Source organism: Apodemus sylvaticus, chromosome 3 (genome assembly GCF_947179515.1).
Source record: "Apodemus sylvaticus chromosome 3, mApoSyl1.1, whole genome shotgun sequence".
Classification (NCBI taxonomy): Eukaryota; Metazoa; Chordata; class Mammalia; order Rodentia; family Muridae; genus Apodemus; species Apodemus sylvaticus.
Genome location: NC_067474.1, coordinates 81,668,407 through 81,674,775, shown reverse-complemented (window position 1 = coordinate 81,674,775; position 6,369 = coordinate 81,668,407). Strand labels below are relative to the sequence as shown.

The 6,369-nt window shown below is 42.6% G+C and overlaps 1 pseudogene; it reads right to left on the bottom strand.

Moving 5' to 3' along the window:
• Positions 1-783: 783 nt before the first annotated feature.
• On the bottom strand, positions 784-1,846 carry LOC127679940 (mitochondrial import inner membrane translocase subunit Tim23-like; annotated as a pseudogene).
• Positions 1,847-6,369: the final 4,523 nt, after the last annotated feature.

The following is a 6,369-nucleotide window of genomic DNA, read 5'->3' as shown; positions in this document are numbered from 1 at the left end:
AATATTTTGGGGATCTGAAATCTAGCTTTAAATGGAAGATAAGAAGTGTGCATACCCAGTTAAGGTATGGCTCTGAAAGTCATTGCTCCATTGTTATTCAGACTCGTCTTGCCTGCCAGGTAGTCTGACACTTTGTCAGATATGTATAAAGTCTCCTAGGAGACAAGTTTCTCCTATAGCTGACACCAAGCTTCAACCTTTCCCAATATGAGATTCCTGGGGAAATTCAAAAACAAAAACAATTCATAATCTACTTCCTTGGTAGTCTGATAAACAAAGGGAGGGGCATAAGTATCTCTTTAAAATATCTTTACCCTTTCCAGGATAGTTATAAGTGGTGCTAGTAGATCCCAAGTTTCCTGATATCACATTTAGTGTCCCTCTCAATAATCCATTTGTTCTTCTAGCCATTTTTTTCTATTTTTACCCTTTATTTGGAAAACAGGGCAACATTAAGTTTTAGATTTATAAACCAATGAACATGGTAATAAAAGTAAGGTCTGAATTTGGAGAGTAAGTGCCATTTGGAGGTAGGAGGTGCAAGATCATCTCCAAAGGGGAAGAGAATACATACACAGAGAGCCACCGAAGGGTTTCTCTTCCACTCACTACCGGCAAGCAGTGCAGTCCAGGCTAACCATCCATGATCTTTGTCATAGCAAATCAGAGTCTCCAATTGTTCAAAACAATTGTAGGTACAAGAGAGAAAGCAACTCCAGACTGGCTTATTAATTGATCTGGATGATTATAAGGTATCCCCCATTCCTGAGGTGGCAAAAACCTTCAAAGTGACTGTTGGAGCAGGGAACCTTTCATGTGCTCCCAGTTGTTATACAATGCATAGACTGGTGAGTGTCAGTCCTGCCAGGCCACCGCATGCTTTCCCTTGAAGAGCACCTGTGCATTTATACAACATTCCCGTCATTGGTTCCAGCTGCTACTGTTTTGAGGTCATCTTCTGCACCCTGTGTGTCCTCAATACCAAAAGCACTGTAGAGCAAAGCCAGGGAACCTAGAGTATTAGCCCAAAATGTCCCTTGTCTGGTCAGCATATTCAAGATCTGTACATTTCTTGGTTTGGACCATGCCATGCCCTGGGTTTCCTTCAATCCTAAACGAAGACAGTTCATTGCTCTGAATTTGTGGGAGACTAAACTGTGGGAAACCAGACTTTCAACAACTTCCACCCTGAGAATCCACTGACCCTTTGTTGGGAGCCGAACCACCCCCTCCTTCACACAAGGCTGATCATGAGAATCAACTGGTCCTTATCTTGGCTGAACACCTGGGGTTGACTAGGCAGAAGCAGCATTCCAGCAAAACTGCTAGATGTTTCAAGCCTGCAGTCAGCATCTGCCCCAGATGTCCTTCCCTCTTTCTGTGCCTTTAGCATTCCCCTCAGCCCCTTCCTATTTCCTCACTGTGTGTTTATAACCAGGCTTTCAGCCTTTCATTAAACAGACCTTGACAACCCTTTGCTTGATCTCGCTCCCCTTTTCTCGCCCGTTTCTCTTTCAGGCTTGGTTCTCCTCCTCGTTCCCCCCACCCCCCAATAAGTAGGTCCTTTAGGACAGGATATAAATTCAGCCTATCATGCAACATCCTCCAGTGGTAAAGAAAATTAGTTCAAATCTGCCTCGGCTTTATTAGCTCCAGTGAGCAGAATAAATTCATCAGTATGCTGAATGAGATAGTATGGCTCTACATTTAAATAAGGAGACCGGGGGGGGGGGGGTTCATGTCAGTTAACAGGATGGCAGCCAAAAGAGTAACCTGCTCCTCCAGCCTTGAGGAAGCCAGCTCACCTGCTGGCGGATTTGTTGCCATTTCCTCCGCTACCCTCCATGAGGTTACGGCAAACAGCGGTGGGCTTCTCACCACCACCTCAGGCCAGGGTCCTGTGCATGGTTGTGGCCCTGATAGCAATAGCAGGAAGAGCAGCATTGCTACTCGCCATTCAACTTCGAGTTTAGTCAAATCACTTAATGCGCCTCCACAGGGAACCAGGCATTCAGTGTACAGGAAACAGGGCCTAGGACAAGGACAATGATAGTTCTTCACGTTTGCTTTCTTCCTTCCTTCCTTCCTTCCTTTCTTTCTTTCTTTCTTTCTTTCTTTCTTTCTTTCTTTCTTTCTTTCTTTCTTTCTTTCGTTCGTTCGTTCGTTCGTTCGTTCGTTCGTTCGTTCTTTCTTTCTTTCTTTCTTTCTTTCTTTTTTTTTTTTTTTTTTTTTTTTTGGATTTTTGGTTTTTTCGAGACAGGGTTTCTCTGTATAGCCCTGGCTGTCCTGAAACTCACTCTGTAGACCAGGCTGGCCTCGAACTCAGAAATCCGCCTGCCTCTGCCTCCCAAGTGCTGGGATTACAGGCGAGCACCGCCACTGCCTGGTTGCTTTTTTTTTTTTTTTCTATATTCTTTGTTTACATTCCAATTGATTTTCCCTTTCCCAGTTCCCCCCTCCCCATAAGTCCCATAAGCCCTCTTCTTTCTAACCATTCTCCAATCAACTTCCTCCTACTTCTCTGTCCTGGTAATCCCCTACAATGCTGCATCAAGCCTTTCCAGGACCAGGGTCTTCTCCTTCCTTCTTCTTCAGAATGATTTGATATGTGAATTGTGTCTTGGGTATTCAGAGCTTCTGGGCTAATATCCACTTATCAGTGATTGTATTCCATGTGTGTTCTTTTGTGATTGGGTTACCTCACTTAGGATGATATTTTCCAGATCCATCCAATTGCCTAAGAATTTCATGAATTCATTGTTTTTTAATTGCTAAGTAGAATTCCATTGTGTAAATATACCACATTTTCTGTAGCCATTCCTCCATTGAGGGACAACTGGGTTCTTCCCAGCTTCTGGCTATTATGAATAAGGCTGCTTTGAACATAGTGGAGCATGTGTCCTTACTGCATGCCAGGGAATCCTCTGGGTATATGCCCAGGAGCGGAGTCCTCCTGAACTGTCATGCCCAGTTTTCTGAGGAACCACCAGACTGATTTCCAGAGTTGTTGAGATGGCTTAGTGGTTAAGAGCACTGACTGCTCTTCCAGAGGTCCTGAGTTCAAATCCAAGCAAACACATGGTGGCTCACAACCATCTGTAATGGGATCTGATGTCCTCTTCTGGTGTGCCTGAAGACAGCAACAGTATATTCACATTTACTTTTATTTGTCTTTCTTTAAGGAGAACTTTGTTTTATCAAGCTTTTATCAAGTCTCTGTCTCATGAGGGCCTCTCACAAGGTGGCCAGAGGTTGTTTGGGACTTTTAACTTCTTGTCACCATCTCCTCACTAAGTCTTCACAGATCCTCTGCTTGTGATTCTAGACTGTTTTTCCCTTCCAGAATTTCTACTTGCTTTGAATTTTTTGGAGTTTAGCATTGATTAATATAGAGGGGAGCCATTTGTCAAAGGTAACATCAACAAAGACTCAGAGAACTGAGACCGGAAGAAGAAAAGTTGGGGATTGTTATCTTTAGCCATTATATCATTCATTTAAACAACATAGATTTCTAGAGCAAGTAGTGAATGACAAGGTGTATAACTTTGTGGGATGTACTCTGCAGGAGTATGCTTCATGGAACTTAGGAATATACAAAGACATACTTGTCATCTCAGGAGTCAGTCCCAAGCATCACAGTGAAAGTATTGGGAGCAGGCAGGACTTCTATTTTAATTGATAATTAATTTGTTGTCCTGTATGTATACATGTTTTGCATTTGTGTGAGCACACATATGTGTGAGTACATATGTATATGTGTATGTTTATGTGCATGGATGCCTGAGGTTGATACCTGGAGTCAATTCTAGTCATTCTTCTACTATTCGTTGAGGAAGGGTTACTCAATCAAATCCACAGTTCATCCATAGGACCAGTTTTGCTAGCCATGTTACTCAGGGGATACCTTATCATCCCCTTTTGGGGCTGGGATTATGGAGGGGCCTGCCATATCAACCCTCTACTTCTGCATGCTCTGGGAATACAAACTGTGGTATCATTTAGCTAGGGACACTTCTGTTCAAAATAAAGAAGCCCACTAATACTTTTTAAAGAAAATAAATGTATTTTAACAACATGCAGAAAGTTAAATATGGGGGAACAGGGTGTGTGCTATCCGAGAACTATCACTCAAGAATAGGGTCAGGGCCCCAAGAATCTTTGATAGGAGTGTGAAATGGACTGCACAGAGTCTTTTAGAGGGTCTACAGGTATTCAGGTATAAATTGCTCTACTACATTGTCTTTTTGCTGTCTGCCCCTAAAATCAGGCCCTTAGCCCTCACCAAGGCTTCTGGCCATATCCCCTGCATAGCTCCTGATTTCCCCTGATTTTTCCTCCTCTGCATTTCTAGAATGTGCCCTTTACCTTAGACATTCATTCCTTCTGATTACTGTCCGTTTCAAGATCTCATGACTTCACTGCTATCTTATCCAAGAGGCTTTCTCTGTCTTCTCAGTTCCACTTAGATAGCCTGTAATGTTCTCGAAAAGCTGTCTCTTTGAAGCTATGACATCTGTGCTCAGTATCTGTCATTTCCCAGTTGTCTGTTAATTACAAGATGGCTAGAAGTGATCTGCTTTGCACAGCCTTCACCCTCAGTCCCTGGTGTATGGCCTGCCTGTGAGTGGCTGTCCATTACTGTTTATTGAACAAATGAAGGAAGGGCCATTTCTTTTCTCCTGTAATCTGTCTTCTACAACTTCTTGTTAGGTTCCATCCTCTACCCTTGGTTACTGCTCAGTTTTCTCAGTTTCCACAATTTCTGGTGTATTTTTGCTTATACTGAAATTGTTCTGGCCCTCACAGCCTCTGAAGACCCCACCTTCACCTCTCAGCTGTGTATCCTAACAGCAACTGACATATTTTATATTGCTTAGTTCAAACTGCCTAGAGAAAAAAATATGTGAGTGGCTCAGCTCACCTTGTCAAGTGGGATCAGAAGGTTGATTCCTTGATTGACAGCAGATCTATGGACCAGTTGCCTTTAGGGCACAGATACAATGAACCCTGCCCTCTCCATATCCTGACCAGTCAACATGTAGCTGATGAGGCCTTGAAATACAGTTTATTTAACAGGTTGAAATTATATGCCTACAGCGCAGTAAAACCAACTTGGTTAAAATTAATTTTCCTTGTCTTTTTACTTTACTAGTGTGTTTATGGTAAAAAGTTCAAATAATTCATTTCTGTCTCTTGTGGAGAGTATTGAGTCTATTGTAGCTGGAGTTGAGTAGGCACTATACAGCATAGTGTAAAATAGGGGTCACCTGAGTGGCAGGAGGCATGTAAGGGGAAACTTAACTTAGAAGTAGAAAGTGAATGATGTCTCCCACTGTGTTTTGGCGACTGTAAGTTTCGTTGTAGTCTATTCACTGTTCATTCAGAGCTTTGCAGAGATGTTGGGTGCACACTTTGCTCTATTGTATCAGCTATATACCACTGAGTAACAACAAGAGAACGAACTTTGTGCCTTGCAACCATATGCTCCATTATTTTCCAGTTATTATGAGCCGGGAGTCCATGCTTGGTGTAGCTGGGTCCTTCACTTGGAACCAGGGTGCTGGCTTGGTCTGCCTTTGTCCCTAAAGTACTGGCTTGGTTGTTTTAGGTGGCAGAGGGTTTTCTTAGCTTGGGCAGAACTTATTTTTTTTCAACTCTCATTTGCTTGTGGACTGTTGGCTGGATGCTGTCCTCACTTCTTAACTTGCTGTCTAGGTTTTCCAGTGTGACAATTTGTAATATGAAAAGCAGAAATGAGAAAGGCTTCTACCAAGGCTAAGCCTGAATTACCTTCCCAAATTGGTGATTGACACATTTTTTAAAGCTAGTCCCAGGAGGCGCTCCTACTCCAGAGAGAGGGGTTGGCACAAGAGAGATAACACCAAGGGGTAGTATCACAGCTAGTGGTCTCCAAAGCACCTGCTTAACAGACACCTACATTGCTTACCTTGGGGCCGAAAACAGTGACATAGATCACTATATAGTCCAGATATTAGAGATGAAATTGAAGCCAAAGCTAATGTCTTCATATTCTTTACAAACTTCTGGAGACCAAATATCTGGATGGTTTTTATCCAATAGAAATTTATTTCAAATATTTCGAGAAGATGGGAAATGAAACATCAAGATACTTGCAGATTTAGTGTTTTGTGAGAATCACTTCCTGGTTCATGGGTGTTTCTTTCGAGCTGTGTCCTCCAATGGTCGAAGAAGGGAAGAAAATTCTTCGGATATTTTATAAGGATACGTGTCTCACTCATCTCTTTCATGAGCCTTCATCCTCATGAGCCTTCCTACCTCCCCAAACCCATACTTCCTGGTATACCTTTGGGGCTTAGATCTTTAAGTGGATATTTTGGTAGCACAACA